We start from the raw sequence: 17270 nt of genomic DNA on the forward strand, positions 1-17270 counted from the left end.
TGAATCACCAGGCTTTCTGGGTCTCTGAGACCCCACCTTGCAGTGCCTCGTTGTCCTCTCCCCCTCCAGGCCCTGCTCCCTCTCCAGGGACTGACTTCCCTTACACCCTCACCCCCACACCTCTCCAGCCCTGCGTTTCTGCCTCAAAGACCCTTCCTCATCTCTGCCTGGGACCACCCTCCTCAAACTCCAAATCCCTTTCCCTTCTATGTTAAGAGAGCACTTTGTGCCCTCCACTGAAAGGACTTACTGCATGAGGTCTGTATTAGGCAAGGTTCTCCAGAGAAACAGAACCAATAGAATAAGTGTGTGTGTGTGTGTGTGTGTGTGTGTGTGTGTGTGTTGGATAGATATATAGGAGATGGAGAGATTTTTAAGGAATTGGCTCATGTGGTGGTAGAGGTTGGCACATCCAAAAGCTGCAGGATGGGCTAATGGGCCAGAGACCCAGAGAAGAACTGATGTTTCAGAAGGAATCAGAAGGCAATCAGATGACAGAATTTACTCTTCCTCAGAGGAAGTCAGTCTTTTTCTGAAAGCCTTCACCTGATTGGATGAGGCCCACCACATTATGGAGGGTCATCTGCTTTACTCAAAGTTTACCACCTTGATGTTAATCTCATCTAAAGAAATACTTTCATGGCAACATCCATCGGCATTTGACCAAATATCTGGGTACTGTCACTCAACCAAGTTGACACATAAAATTAACCATCAGAGGGTCATCATGAGTTGGATATGTTTTCATCACCAGAGATGGAGAATGAGCCCATGCATGAGTCAGGGCCTGTGCCCACACAGTGCTGTCCCCTATAGGGCTCACCATGGAGCTGACACCAGAATCAGCCTGCAGCATGAATTAGTGGGACCCACAAATGTGGCAGAGAATCTGATCCTGGGCCAGAATTATTATTGTTTGTTTTTATTATGAAGATAGTGATACATACTCACTGCAGAAAAAGTTCAAACATTCGGTAATAACTGAATAAGGTAAAAAATGAGCATTCTTTCCTCTCCCAATGCCACCTCCATAATCCCATTATTAATATGTCATTCCAGACTTTTTTCTCCACTTATACATATATATGTAAATATATTTTCTTTTTTTTTTTAATTTATGTTTTATTGAAGTATAGTTGAATTACAATGTTGTGTTAATTTCTGCTGTATAGCAAAGTGACTCAGTTATACATATATATACATTCTTTTCATGTTCTTTTCCATTATGGTTTATCACAGGATATTGAATATAGTTCCCTGTGCTATACAGTAGGACCTTGTTGTTTATCCATTCTATATATACCAGTTTGTATCTGCTAATCCCAAGCTCCCAATCCCCTCCCCACCACCCTTAGCAACCACCAGTCTCTTCTCTATGTCCCTGATTATAAATGTATTTTCTTAAACAAATACTAAATGATGTTATTTTGTTCTACAACTTGCTTTTCCCCCAGAAAAATATTTTGAAATATATTCCCATAGAGCCACCTCATTTTTAACAGCTGTGTAGTATTCCACTGTAGAAAAGCATCATCATTTATTTCCCATGTCCTCAATTGATGGATATTTAAGTGGTTTCCTAGTTTAGCCATTCCAGACCATGCTTCAATTGCATCATTATATATATTTTAATACTTTTACAAGTGTTCTTAAAAAATATTTATTTATTTGGTTGCACTGGTTCTTAGTTGCGGCAGACAGGCTCCTTAGTTGCAGCTTGTGGGCTCCTCAGTTGCGGCATGCATGTGGGATCTAGTTCCCTGAGCAGGGATTGAACCTGGACCCCCTGCATTGGGAGCGTGGAGTCTTAACCACTGGACCACCAAGGAAGTCCCTACAAGTTTTTTTTTTTTTTTCAAACTTTTTTTTGGGAACAATTTTAGATTTACGTAAGTGTTGCAAAAAATAGTAAACAGAGTTTCTGCATAACTTTTCCTTTCACCCAGCTTCCCTGTCTTAGTCCGTTTGGGCTGCTATATCAAACCACTGTAGACTGGGTGGCTTAAACAACAAACATTTACTTCTCACAGTTCTGGAGGCTGAGAAGTTCAAGATCAAGGTGCTGGCAGATTCATTGTCTGGAGAGAGCTCTTTTCTTGGTTCACAGACAGCCCTCTTCTCAATGTATCTTCACATGGCAGAGGAGATGAGGGAGTTCCCTGGGGTCTCTTTTATAAGGGCACTAATCCCATTCATGAGGGCTCCACCCTCATGAGCTAATCACCTCCCAAAGTCCCCACCTCCAAATATCATTACACTGGGGATTAGGTTTTAACATATGAATTTAGTGGGGTGACACAAATATTGAGTCTATAGCATACCCCTAAGATTAATATCTTCTGGGGCTTCCCTGGCAGTCCAGTGGTTGGGACTTCGCCTTCCAATGCAGGGGGTGCGGGTTCGATCCCAGTTGGGGAGCTAAGATCCCACATGCCTTGCAGCCAAAAAAACCAGAACATAAAACAGAAGCAATATTGTAACAAATTCAATAAAGACTTTAAAAATGGTCCACATAAAAAAGAATCTTAAAAAAAGATTAATATCTTCTATAACCATAGTACAATTATCCAAGCCAAGAAATTAACAACAATGCAATACTATAAACTAAGACCTTATTCAAATTTTACCAACTGTCCCACTAATATCATTTTTCTGTTATTTTTCCCCCCGTTTTTCATTTAAGTTGTCATATCTCCTTAGTCTCCTCTAATCTGGGGCCATTTCTTTTTTTTTTTTTTTTTTTTTGGGTATGCGGGCCTCTCACTGTTGTGGCTTCTCGCGTTGCGGAGCACAGGCTCTGGACGCGCAGGCTCAGCGGCCATGGCTCACGGGCCCAGCCGCTCTGCGGCATGTGGGATCTTCCCAGTCCGGGGCACGAAACTGTGTCCCCTGCATCAGCAGGCAGACTCTCAACCACTGCGCCACCAGGGAAGCCCTGGGGCCATTTCTTAGTCTTACTTTATCTTTCATGACCTTAACACTTGTGAAAGTACTGGCCAGTTATTTGATGGAGGTTATGCATTTTTGGCAAGGAGACTGTAAAAGCCATGTTGTACCTTTCTCAGGGTATCATATTAAGAGGTACATCAATCAATACTGGTGATGTTAACTTTGATCACTTAATTAAGGTGGTGTCTGCCAGGTTTCTCCACTGTTGTGTAATTATTTCTCCCTTTTTCATTTATAAGTATCTTGTGGGGAGATATCTGAGTCTAGACAAACGTCCTGTTCCTCATCCTATTTTCACCCAGTAATTTTAGCATCCATTGGTGATTCTTGCTTGCCATAATTATTATTATGGTGTTGGCCAAATAGTGATTTTCTATTTTCATCATTTTTTAGTAGTAGAGGTTCTTAACTTGGGGTCCGCATGGTACACAAGTGTTTTTATATATTCATTCTGCAGGACGAATGGCTAAGTAAATGGATACGTCCATTAAAAATTGAAGGCAAAGGACTGCTTTTATTTTATTTTATTTTAAATTTATTTATTTATTTATATTTTATTTTTGGCTGTGTTGGGTCTTTGTTGCTACGTGCGGGCTTTCTCTAGTTGTGGCGAGTGGTGGCTACTCTTCCTTGCAGTGTGCGGGCCTCTCATTGCAGTGGCTTCTCTTGTTGCAGAGCACGGGCTCTAGGCGCGTGGGCTCAGTAGTTGTGGCGCACAGAGTTAGTTGCTCCACAGCATGTGGGATCTTCCCGGACCAGGGATCGAACCCGTGTCCCCTGAATTGGCAGGCGGATTGTTAATCACTGTGCCATCAGGGAAGTCCCTAAAGGACTGCTTTTAAATGCTGTGCTAGAGGGATGGCCAATGGATCCATAATGAAGAAAAGATGCTGACCTCCTTTCCTTTTCAGCAGAGGGCACAGAGACACCGCCCCCCCCTTTCCCTCCCTCCCTCATCTCCCAGGAGCCGAATTCCAAGAACCTCCTGCCTTTCTCATCATCAGGGAGCGTCAGATGACCAGGTCACCACCTCCTGATCCTGGGAGCATCTTCTGAGAAGAAGGGTCTTTGGAGTCTGGTCTATAAGTGGACCTGACAGTGTGGATCCTGCTCAGTGTTGGAGTGGCTGCCCTGCCCTTCAAACAGCGAAGCTGCTGATTGGTCCCAGAATTCAGGCCACTGAGAAGCAAGGCTATGCCTGTCTCACAGTTCCGACCCCACCAGTCTCGCTTTTTGCAAGTGGGGAGCCAAGCTTGGAAGTGGCTCTTTACAAGACATGGGATTTGACTTCAGCAAACTCATATTGTCTTTGGAGTTGAGGCACACGAAGAGTTTATGCCTCGACTTTAGCCACAGTCCCGTGTGTTGGGTGCACCCCACGGTCAGCTCCCAAGGTGGAAGCAAAAAAGAGCACGTACGCATGTGCGCGCACACACACGTGCAATTGTATTGTATTTGGGTTTAGAGAATGAACTGTCAGGATTCCCTTTACTGAAAAACCTTGGAAGGAAGGGAACAGTTGGCTGGCTTTCTTAATGTCAAAATTACAGCTTGAGGTTTTTATATTTTCTAAATACAATAAGGCACCTTTAAGAAAAGCCAAACGAGCTAAGTACTGAATTACTGACCTCAACTGAAAAAATGTTAAATGATCATTAATTTTCACAACTGCTCTTTACTTTATGACTTAAGAAATTACAGGAATAATGTTTCAGAAGCATCAGGGTCTTGTCTTTGGGGTGGGTATTTACAGGCCTTTCAGGGAGGCCTCTCCCTCTCCTTGGCATCAGGAGCTGAGAACAGAATGTTCAATCAGAGCAGACGTGCATTTGTCACGAGCCTTCCCTCTGCCTTCAAAACTTAGCCAGCAGGAACTTTGTTAAGGAAAATTTAATTCCCATTCTTTCAAGGAATTCTGTATTTCTGAGGTAATTGTCATTTCTACTTCTGTTATTGTTATTTGTTAAGGAAGGAGGGGTTACCCCACTTTTCTTCCTCACCAGTAACACATATCTGAGTTAGAACTGGGGTGTACCCCCTTTGTGGTCTCTGGCTGCTGGCTGGGCAGGAGGGTGGTAGGTTGCTCCCTGGTGACCTGGGGTATCACATGCATCCTGCTTTCAGGTCCCAGTTCCGCTGGTTTCACATACGATGCATTGTTTTTGTAGCAGCCACCTCACTTGTGTCCCCACGTCCCTCCTGTCCCCCTCCAGTTCCTTCTGGCCGATCATGGCACAACCCTACTCCAGAAGCTTCCATCTCACCTAAAAGTCCACACCTCTCTCTGCGGCCAACCAAGGTCTCATGTGACCTGGACCCTGTTCTCTTCCTGACCCCGTGGCCTTTCATGGGCTGCCTCGCTCCTTGGGCTCCGGTCACACGGACCTTGCTGGCCTGGAGGCTGCATCCCTCCTCGGAGCTTCACATTTGCTTGTCCTTTTGCCTCGACTGCTTTCACCCCGAGAAACTGGAAAAGCTGGATCTCCTTACGTGATTCAGTTCTCTGCTCCAGGGTCTGTCTTACCTCAGACCCCATAATTCTCCAGCCTTTATCCCACTTAATCTTCTTTTTTAAACTTTATTTATTTTTAGCTGCGTTGAGTCTGTTGCTGCACGTGGGCTTCCCCTAGTTGCGGCGAGTGGGGGCCACTCCTCGTTGCAGTGCACGGGCCTCTCATTGCGGGAGCTTCTCCCACGGCAGAGCCCGGGCTCCAGGCGCACAGGCCTAGTAGTTGTGGCACGTGGGCCCAGCAGTTGTGGCACACGGGCTCAGTATTTGTGGCATGCGGGCTCTAGAGCACAGGCTCTACGGCATGGGGGATCTTCCCGGACCAGGGCTCGAACCCGTGTCCCCTGCATGGGCAGGTGGATTCTCAACCACCGCACCACCAGGGAAGCCCTATCCCGCTTAATCTTATTCTTAGCATTTGTCACTCTCTGACCCACAGTGTTCATCCTGTGGTCAGCCTGGTCATCGTCTGCCTGGCCCTCTAGCCTGGGAGCTGGGGGAGAGTGGGGGCTGTCTTACTCCCTTCTGTACCCCCAGTGCCTAGCATTCAGGGGCTCAAGAAACCTTGAAAAAGCCTTACCGAATTGATGGTTCTATGTCGGGAGGGTGAAATGAGATAAAGTTGTCAGAACACTTTGAAATCGTGCACAGCGAGTGCGTGATGGTGAGCTGTGAGCACAGATCTTTATGGAGCAAAGTTCTTGTCTTCTAAACTGGTCTGCAAACTTGCAGGGAGGAGATGGAGGTTCAGAGAGGCAAAATGACTTGCTCAAGGTCACAGGGAGAGTCACAGGGACTGGGCTGGGCTTGATGCTGGCCCATCGAGCAGGCCCCATTGGGATGCTCCTGAGGGTTCAAGACCCAGCTCCCTTTTCCCCCAAATGAACGTTTGTACACCTCCTCCTGTATACAGGCCCCGAGGCTCCTGGGAGAGTGCGGGTGAGAACACAGACCAGTTCCTGACTTGGAGAGATGACGGTGGGGCTGGGGAGGGGAACAGTAGTCAGAGCAGCACAGTAACAAGTGCACAGTTATGTCTGTCCCTGGTGCTGTGTGGAGACCGAGTGGGGCCCAGACCCGCGGGGAGAGCTTTCCTGGGCTGGGGCAACCTGTGAGGGGAGTTTTCCGAGGTAAGAAAGAGCTCCAGGGATTGCCCTGGTGGTCCAGAGGTTAAGACTCCGCCCTTCCAGCACAGGGGCAGGGGGCACGGGTTCGATCCCTGGTCTGGGAACTAAGATCCCACATGCCGCGTGGTGCGGCCAAAAAATAAAGACAAAGCTCCAGACTGTGTAGCCCTGTCTCAGCGAGATTATTGTTTCTTAGCCTAATTTTTTAAAGCATACTTTTACAGTTTTCTTAAGAGTCTGCATGCTGCAAAATCTGTGTGCTGGGCTGATTACCCAGAGCAGAGCCTCAGGGCGGGAGGAGCTTGGGAGGTCCCTGGGAGCCCTTTGAGGCAGAGACTGTGTCTTATGCATGTTCTCCCGTGTCTCACAATACCTTGGGCTGAAAACAATAGACGACATTGCTGAAAGAGGCTTCGATAACAGGAGCCTATTAACCTCACAACAATCTGGAAGAGCTGCTTCCATTTGGGCCGATGATATGCTCAAGATCTCGGCCTCCTTTATCTTCCTCTCTGCCAACCCCTGTGTGTCGGCCACATGGTTCCTCAAGAGTATAGAAGGGCGGCAGCAGCTCCAGGCATCACGTCTCATATAACAGTGTCCCAAAAAAGGAGGAAAGGGGATTTGGCATCGCTTTTTCCTATCAGAGAGGATTGTCTTTTCCAGAGCCTTCAGCGGATTCCCCTGATGTTTCATTGGCCCGGATTTGTCCTCTCAGCCTGCCTTTCCCCACCTCTAAAATGGGAGTGATAGAATGCTCCCTAAGAGGTTGTCGGAGGATGGTTTGAAGTTCAGTGGGGGAAGTCCCGCACAGACCCTGGCTTGTAAGAAGTGCTCTGGGAATGCAACCTGAGGCCGGGCCGTGGCTCAGCTAAGAACAAAAACAGACTCACAGATAGAGAGAACAGACTCGTGGTTGCCAACGGGGAAGGGGAGTAGGGGAGGGCAGGAATGGGAGTTTGGGATTAGCAGAGGCAAACTATTATATATAGGATGGTTAAACAACAAGGTCCTACTGTATAGCACAGGGGACTATATTCAGTATCCTGTGACAACCCATAATGGAGAAGAATATGAAAAAGAATATATATATATATATATATGTATGTATAACTGATTCATTTTGCTGTACAGCAGAAATTAACACAACATTGTAAATCAACTATACTTCAATAAAATTTTAAAAAATAAATAAAGAAGCAGATCCCAGGAAAACCACCCCAAGGCAGCTCCCAGCAGGTAGTTCAGGCCTGGGCGTGCTCTGAGCTTGCATTTCTCATTCTGAGGTTAGGGTGGCAAACCCCAGCTGAACCCCCATAGCCGCCTTGTGCTGTATTCTCTTGTTTATAATCCTGGCTACTCAGCTGTGTCTTGCCATGCTTCAATCCGCTGTTCCCTTCATTTCTGGAAACATTTTGGATGCTTTGATTGGTGTTCACACAGAATTTTGCACAGGAAACAAGATGGCACATGACTGTGGCATGATCAGTGGCGGACTGCCTCTCCCAATTCTCCATTTCATCCTCCATCTTACCATCCCTTTGATCTCTAGGACATGAACAGATCCTAGACTTCTTACCTTTTTTCTTTTTTAAAAAATTGAGGGCTTCCCTGGTGGCGCAGTGGTTGAAAGTCCGCCTGCCGATGTAGGGGACACGGGTTCGTGCCCCAGTCCAGGAAGATCCCACATGCCACAGAGCGGCTGGGCCCATGAGCCATGGCCACTGAGCCTGTGCGTCCGGAGCCTGTGCTCCGCAATGGGAAAGGCCACAACAGGGAGAGGCCCGCGTACTGCAAAAAAAAAAAAAAAAAAAAAATTTGAGACATAATTGACACACAACATTGTGTAAGTTTGAGTTGTACAAGTTGATACAATTACAATCTAATTGCTGCAGTAGCTTTTGCTAACACCTTATCACGTCACATCAGTATCTAGCTTTCTGGTCATGACGACACAAGAAAGAGAAAGAGGGGGAGTGACTCATTCTCACGAGAGTTGGTGCAAATTTGTCACGATCCCCGTGAATGCTTTGATTGGGGCTGATATAGTTTAGCTTGTGCACAATGTCCCCCAGATGTGTCATCTAAGATGATGTGATCGTGTTTGAACAGATATTTGTCCACATTTCACTGGAAAAGGAAGAGGCTGTTCTCACCATCGCATACTAAAGACACCCAGGCTCCCCCCACTGCTTTTCTCCTCCCTTATTTCCTTCTTCATTTCTGACTCTTGGAGGAGTTTTCCTTTTGGTCCTGGGAATAATTCACCTGCACTCTCTTTCTCTCTGTGGCATTTTGTTTACTTTGTTCTATGCATCTCACGCCTCCTTGCCATCGTTATAGCCTGTTATGGGGGTTGGAGGGTATACAGTAAGGTGGGCTTCAGAGTCAAAAAGACCAGCTGTGTGACTTTGAGCAAGTTACTTGCCCTCTCTGAGCCTTATTTCTAAAACGGAGACAATGCCTGTCTTGTAGGGCGGTTGTAGGATTCCAGGAGAGAAAGTGCTAGTTCGTGCTGTGTGTGTGATGTGTTTTGGGACATGCTAATGACGGTTATTTGTTAACTGTTATTTTCCGTTGGCCAGTGAATTCCTTCTGCCTTGGAGGTCCAGCTGCACCCTCCCAGGCAGCAGTGATAAGTCCTTCAGTTATATTCCCCCAGAATCTCATTTGGCCTGTCCTAGAGCACAGCTGGACTTGTTTTCGTTAATTGTCTGCCTGGCCATCTCTCCTCTTGCTGGAGTCTGTCCCTCAAGGGCAGGGGGTGTCTGCTGTTCACCTTGAGATCCTCTGGGCGTTTTGTGTCTGCCTGGAGAAGGTTATCACGAACTTGGTAAAGTTTTGCCCACATCCCCCCCCTTTCTGCTTCCTGTCCCCCACTCCCCCACTGGCTGGGGTGCTCCCACCCTATAAGGAAGGGTTTCCCTCAGCTGGATCCCTTCACCAGAGGTGTGTCACACCTCAGGGGAATTCATCTTTAACTGAAGACTCCTGGACCAGGCTTCACCAGGTCCTGTGTAGAATTGTGGGCAGTCCGACCAGAAAAGAATAAACATGACACGGAAGCTTGTAGAACCCTAAAAGTCCTGTCTTCTTCTGGCCGTGTTTGGAAACGGGGCTCCATCCCAATTCCCTCGTGTGGCTGTGACAGTGTGACCAGAAGGGAGGACGTGGGGCCCCAGCCTAGTTGTCAGGAGAGCGTGTCTGAGCCCCGGTAGAGAAGGGCTAGAATGTCGGGTTTAACCTGGCTGTTGTCTCGGGCAGTGAGCCTGCTGGTGGGAAGGGCTGGTCGGTGGGTGGGGCCAGGAAGTGAGAGCCGAGGGCCTCTGGGTGGCATGCGATTGGGCGCCGCCCGGGGTGGGGGAGGGGATGCTCTCTGACCTGTGTATCTGGAGCCTGTGGTCCAGTCGGGAGCCCTGTCTTCCTCCCTGGCTGTTTGCTGGTCTCCTCCTCCCTTCTCCCCAATTTGGGTGCTGAGTCTGGGCCCGGATGCTAGTCCGTCCCTCTCCCCCGACTCCATTCGCTCACCGTGAGCTCGATCCGGAGTCGAACTTAATAAACGGATGCTGGTGGGCCTGCCCAGTCACCGGACACGGCTGTCCACGGGCGTCCCCTCCTTGGAGTCCAGGCAATGGCCTCCTCCCTCTCCTAGAGGTGCGCTTAGCTTTGCCTAGAAATAGGTAACATGATTTGGGGTGCTCGGAAAACCCCTGTCCCCGGATGTCCCTTCCTAGGAGGCCTGGAATGTCTTGTTTGTTCACGCATTCATTCATTCATTCATGTTTGCCTGGAGGCCGGCTGCATGCCAGGCCCTGGCCAAAAGAGAGCGCATGACTATCTGTCTCTCTTCAAAGAGATGACTGTCCAGGAGCGAGGAAGGATGGTTTGAATGGTGGCTGGGGTCCAAGGTAAGCCAGGCACTTCAACCTGACAGGGGGCTTGGGAAGGCTCCTGGGACGAGGTGACATCCGAGCTGAGGCAGGGCCTCGCAGCAAAGAAACAGAGCAGCTGGTGACCACGATGGGAGGGGCTCAGGGGCTCCAGACCCCTGCATGGGGCTGGGTGATGACAGATGGGGGGGGCACATGAAGCAGGGGTAGGGGGACCACAGGCCTAATGCACTCAGCTGAGGGGTTGGGGCTTAGCTGGTCCTTCCCTTCGATTCTGCAGCATCTGGTCCAGGAGCCTTCAGTTAAATAGAATTATCTCCCCACCCCTCCTGCCAAGACAACTGGCTGAGGGACTGCTTTCTCCTTTGATGGGAGCACCTTGGGCAGCGAGAGCCCAAAGCAGGAGGGAGGAGGAAGAAAGGAGTGTGAGCTGGATGAGAAGCCCTCTCTACCCGTCACATTTGTGCCTGAGGAGTGCCCTGCTGGCTCAGAGCTCTGGGTTTTCTCGGAGGAGCAGGCTGGCCCCGCTCTACCATCTGCAGAGCCGTAGGAGATGGAGCCGGACTCAGGCATGATGGGGGCCTACCTGCACCCCCTCCCCTCCCCCGCAGAACCGAGTGCCTGGGTCCTAGGGCCCTTCTACACAGGCAGAGGGGACCCTTTAGGGAGGCCACTCTGGCCTTCCTTCAGCCATGCCCATCCTCATGGGGCAAGGAGTCCATGAGGCCAGGGGAATGTGTCCATCTGGAGCCTATGCCCCACTTCTAGACCATTCTCTGGATACCTGGCTAAACAGCCCTGAGTGGCTTCCAGGCCTGCCCTGGCCTCTTCCTTGAATCTTGGGGACGGTGCCTGTGGTGGGTGCACCGCAAGCCTTAAGAGGAGGGTGAGGGGTGGCTATTTGTGGGAGTGAGGCACATGGATGGAGCTGGGACGTGCGGGCTGGGTCCACACACCAAGTGTGGGATGGAGCTGAGGGTAGGAAGAGAAGGGGTGGGGATCGGGGTCTCACTTGTTTCGTTTGTAAAAATGATGCGTTGTATGAAGTTATTGGGGGGATTCAGTGCTGGGGCGATGGCATGTGTCGGCCAGTGTCTTGCTGGTGATATGCTCTTGATATGTTGGCTACGACTCCCAGAGAAGATGTATAAATATCAAGAGACTCATGAGGGGACACAGAGCTGGGTTGCTGCCGAGTGGTTGGAGCACCTGCACCAGCGCCTTCCTGCTGCCCATTCTGCTCAGTGTGAATTCTGGGCTGGGGCCACCACAGGGAGAAGGGGTTTCTGCAATTCTGCAGAATTAGATTTGGGGATCAGCGGGACCATAATCCTTGGTGGCGCCTCTCTTTGCTGAGCGCTATGAAGTCAGCACATTATCTCATTACACCCCGATGACATTTTTATGACAAAACTGTGCAGGTGGGGGAAGGGAGGGTGTGGTTATGAAAACATGAGTGTAACAGAATCTGGGCACACTGAAGCCGATTTGGAATGCACTAGAGGACTGGCATGTGTCCCCAGTCCCTCCCTGTGCCCCCACCCACTCCCCCAGGAGCTCCACGTAGGCCTCTTTGTGTTTGTTCATCCACTCAAGCGTCTCAACAAATATTTATTAAGGGCCTACTTTGTGCCCGGGGGGGCATATGATGGAGAATAAGACCAAATCCTCTCTCTGATGGAGTTTCTATTCACGTAAATATGAAAACAGGAAAAAAATATTCCCTCCTAATGAGTTCAGGAAATTAAAATAGGGTAATGACTGAGAATAAATCCGGGCTACTTTAGAGGACGTGGGAGAGAGATTCTTTGAAGAGATGATGTTGATGCTGAGTCATGAATGGTGAGAAAGAGCCTCCGTGTGAAGGTGGGGTGGCGATAGTTGGTGCAAAGGCCCTGAGGCAGTGAGGTCCCAGATGAAGGAACAGAGAGAAAGGTCCATGTCCAGAAGCAGAGCAGGTGAGGAGGATACAGAGGCAGAGACTGATCTCAACAAGCTTAAGTTTGGAATTTTGTAAGAGTACCGGGACGTCATTGAAGGTTTTGAGTACTGATGATAAATGTCTTGATTTAAAAAAATTAAACTTTTTATTTCAAGATCATTGTAAATTCATAAGCGGTTGTAAGACATAACTTAATCGTGTTAAAATACACATAAATCAAAATTTGCCATCTTAACCATTTTTTCTTTCTTTTGGCCACGCCATATGGCATGCGGGAACTTAGTTCCCCAATCAGGGATTGAACCCACGCCCCCTGCAGTGGAAGCGTTGAGTCTTAACCACGGGACCGCCAGGGAAGTCGCGCCATCGTAATCGTTTTTAAGTGTGCAGTTAGCAGTATTAAGTATGTCTATACTGCCGTGCAGCCATCACCACCATCCAGCTCCATAATTCTTTGCATCTTGTAAAACTGAAACTCTATACCCATTAAACAATAACTCCCCATTCTCCCTTCCCTCCAGCCCCTGGAAACCACCATTACCACTAATCTGTTCTCCATTTCTATAATTTTGTCATTTCAAGAATGGAATCATACAGTATGTAACTTTTCAGGAATGGGTCTTTTTATTCATAATTCTCTGGAGATTCATCCAGGCCGTTGGGTGTGTCAAGAATTCTTTCCTTTTTATAGCTGAGTAGTATTCTGTAGTATGGATGTGCCACAGTTAGTTTAACCATGTGTCTGTTAAAAGACATTTAAAAACAGCCGGGTCGTTTCCAGTTTGGGGCTATATTGAACAAAGCTGCTATAAACATTCATGAACATTCAAGTTTTTGTGTGAACATCAGTTTTTATTTCTTTGGGTAAATGCCTAGTAGTGTAATTGTTGGGTCATATGGTACTTGCATGTTTAATTTTTAAAGAAACTGCCGTACCATTTTACATTCCCACCAGCAAAGTCTGAGTGATCCAGTTTCATGCATCCCTGCCAGCATTTGGTGTTGTCACAATATGTTATTTTAGCCATTCTGTGTAGTCTGTTTAATTGTGGTTTTAATTTGCATTTCCCTAGGGGCTAATAATGTTGAACATCTTTTCATATGCTTATTTGTCATCCAGATATCTTCTTTTGTGAAATGTCTCTTCATGTCTCTTGCCCATTTTCTAATTGGATTTTTTTTTTTTTTTTTTTTTTTTTTTTACTGTGGAGGTTTGAGATGTCTTTATATATTCTAGATACTAGCCCGTTGTCAGATACGTGGTTTGCAAATATTTTCTCCCACTCTGTGGCTTGCCTTTTCATCTTCTTAACACTCTTTTGCAGAGTCAAAGTTTTTAATTTCAACAAAGTCCAGTGGATCAGGTTTTCATTTTATGGATCATGCTTTCGGTGTCTAATCTAAGACCATTTTCTCCTATTTTTTTTTTCTAAAAGTTTTAAGTTTTATATTTGACACATAAGTCCGTGATCCATATTGGGTTGGTTTTTGCATGAGGTGTGTGATTTAGGGAGAGGTTCATTTTATTGGTCTATGGATATCCCAGCTACACCAGTATCATTTGTTGAAAACATCCTTCCTTCATTGAATTGCTTTTGCATGTTTGTCAAAAATCATTTGGGCACAATTGTGTTGGTCTCTTTCTAAGTTCTCTTTTCTGTTCCATTGATACGTGTGTCTGTAGTTCTGCCAGCATCACACGGTCTCGATTGCTGTAGCTATGCAAGTCTTGGAATCGGGTAGATTGATTTTTCCCACTTTATTCATCTCTTTTGAAATTGTTTTAGCTACTATAGCTCCTATGTCTTTTCATATGAACTGTAGACTAATTTTGTCTATATCTACCAAAAATCTTCATGAGATTTTAACAGGAATTGCATTAAACCTGTATATCCACTTGGGGAAAATTGATATCTTTATTACATTGACTCTTCCAATCCAGAACTATGGATTTCATTTATTTAGATCTTTTTTCATTTATTTAGATTTTTTTTATTTCTTTCATCTTTCTTCATTGATTTCTTGGATTTCTTATAGTTTTTGGCATACAAGTTCTATTCTTTTTTTTTTTTCTTCTGGAGTGATTGTAAATAGGTTCTTTTGGTACAGTTGGTAAAATTGTAAAAATGGTAAAATTGCTAGTATGTAGAAACACAGTTGATTTTTGTATGTTTATCTTGGATCCTATGACCTTGCTGAATCCATGTATTAGTTCTGGGAGTTTTGGGGTATATTCCTTGAGATTTTCTGCAAAGACAATCAAGTCATCTGTAAATAGAGACAGTCTTGATTCCTCGTTTCCAACCTGTATGTCTGTTATTTCCTTTTCTCAACCTTTCACTGACTAGAACTTCCAGAACTTATAAATGAGTGGAGAGAATGCTTTGTTCCCAGTTATAGAGGGAAAGCATTCCACCATCAACTGTAATGTTAACTGTAAAGTTTTTGTACATGTTCTGTATCAAGTTGAGGAAATTCTATTATTATTTTTCTTGGAGTTTTTATCATGGGCACTGAATTTGGTCCAAAAATTTTTTTTGCATTGATGAACATGGTCATGTGATTTCTTTAGCTTGTGAATATGGTGACTACATTGACTAACTTTGCAATATTGAGCCAACATTGCATCCCTGGAATAAACTCCACTTGGCCATGGTATATAGTTTTTTTAATGTAATACTGAATTCTGTTTGCTAATATTTTGTTAAGGATTTTTGTGTCTATATTCATGATGGATATTGGTCTGTAGTTTTCTGGTTTTGTACTGTCTTTGTCTGATGTTGGTATCAAGGTCTCATAAAATAAGTTAGGAAGTGCTCCCTCCTCTTTTATATTCTGGAAGAGATTATATAGAATTGGTATTAATTCTTCTTAAACATTTGGTAGAATTCTCCAGTGAACATCTGGGTCTGGAGATTTCTTTAGGGAGAGTTTTTCAGCTACAAATTCAATTTCCTTAATAGTTATAGGGCTATTCAAATGATCTATTTCATATTGAGTGAGCTGGGGTAATTTGTGTTTTTTGATGAATTGGTCCCTTTCCTCTGAGTTGTTAAATTTATGTGTACCATGATCTTCCCAGTGTCATTCCTGATATTGATAATTTGTGTCTTCTCTCCTTTTTTTCTTTGTCAGTCTTGCTAGAGGTTTATCATTTTTTAAAAAATCTTTTCAGAGAACCAGCTTTTGGTTTCGTTGATTTTTCTCTATTGTTTTTCTCTTTTCAATTTCGTTGATTCCTGCTCTTATGTATACTGTGTCTTTCCTTCTGCTTGCTTTGGGTTTATTTTTTCTCTACTTTTTGGAGGTTCCTGAGATCGGCTGATTTAGCTTTTGAAAAGATCACTGGCTGCCGAGGGAAAAACGGACGCAGGCTCAAGATGATGGCGGGTGATAGCTGGGGAAGTGGAGAGAAGTGAGTGGATTCAGGAGGTGTTCTGGAAACTGAGATGACAGGAGTGTGTGATTACTTATGGGTGGGAGCAATTTGGGATAACCCTAAACTTTTGGTGTGAGTGGCTGGTTGGCTGGGCATGCCATTCATTGAGCTGGGGACACTGACAGGAGGTCACCCCTAGGAGGTGGAAAACAACAGCTCTGCTTTGGCCAAGTGAAGTGTGAGATGCCTTTGGGGCATCCACGGGGAGAGGGGTATCAAGCAAGAGGTTGATTTTAAAAGTTTGGAGGTCCAGGAAGACCCTGGGGCCATATTGAATCTCATGGATTCTCAGATGCCATTGGTTTGGAAGAAGTGCATTACCTTATGGTCATTAAGAACGTTGCTAATTAAGCTATAGTGCACCATCAACTGTTACATGAATCCCAATGTCAGAGATGTTAAAGTGTAACAGTATGTGCATGGTAGAATTGGGGAAACTTGATGGTTGAGAATCATAAGCGTTTTGGTGGTATTTAAAGCTATGGGACTGGAGGTGAACTTGGGGATGAATAGATAGAGAAGAGGTGCTGACCCCGGAACAGTCTGGGTACCCCAGCCTCTGAGATAGGGCTAAGGAGATGAGAAGAAGCAGCCAGGCCAGAAGGAGCATCAAGAAAACCCAGTGTTCTGGGATGAAACTTTTGGGAGGGAGAGTGTGAGTCTTTCAATGCTTCTGGGTGGCCGACGGGATGAGGGCTGAGGAGTGACCATTGGATTTGGCAATGTGGAGTCACTGGGGACCTGGCAACTGCAGTTTTGGGGAGTGGTGAGGATGGAGGCTGAGATGACGTGGGTGGAGGAGAAAAATGAGAGGTGAGGAAATGAAGATCCGAAGGATAGAAAACTCTTTCAAGAAGTTTTGCTGTGAAGGAAGCGAGAAATGGGGCTTGGGGGACTGCCCTGGTGGTCCAGTGGCTAGGACTCTTCACTCCCAATGCAGGGGCCCTGGGTTCGATCCCTGGTCAGGGAACTGGAACCCATATGCCGCAACTGAAGACCCCACATGCCACAACTAAAGATTCCTCATGCTGCAACTAAAAAAAAAGAAGATCCTGCATGCCGCAAGGAAGAGCCCACACGCGGCAACGAAGATCCTGCGTGCCACAACTAAGACGCAACGCAGCCAAATAAATAAATATTAAAAAAAGAAGAAATGGGAAAGAGGGGATATATGTATACGTATTGCTGATTCACTTTGCTATAGAGTAGAAACTAACAACATTGTAAAGCAACTATACTCCAATAAAATTTTTTTTTAAATAGGGCTTGGTAGCTGGAGGGGAGTAAGAGGTCCACGGAGGTGTTTTTTTGTTTGTTTTTAAGATAGGAGATACAGGAGCATGTTTGTAACTGCCAGCAATGACCTGGGAGAGAGGGGAGGTGGCTGGTGAAGGTGGGCAGAGGATGGCTGTAG

At 46.1% G+C, this 17270-nt stretch overlaps 1 protein-coding gene across 1 annotated transcript in view; it reads left to right on the forward strand.

Annotated features, from left to right (window-relative positions):
• Positions 1 to 17270, forward strand: part of COL26A1 (collagen type XXVI alpha 1 chain) — a 173244-nt gene that overhangs the window by 43955 nt on the left and 112019 nt on the right. The window lies entirely within an intron of this gene.

The sequence above is a fragment of the Neophocaena asiaeorientalis genome, unplaced genomic scaffold (genome assembly GCF_003031525.2).
Source record: "Neophocaena asiaeorientalis asiaeorientalis breed wild unplaced genomic scaffold, Neophocaena_asiaeorientalis_V1.1 scaffold461, whole genome shotgun sequence".
Taxonomy (NCBI): Eukaryota; Metazoa; Chordata; class Mammalia; order Artiodactyla; family Phocoenidae; genus Neophocaena; species Neophocaena asiaeorientalis.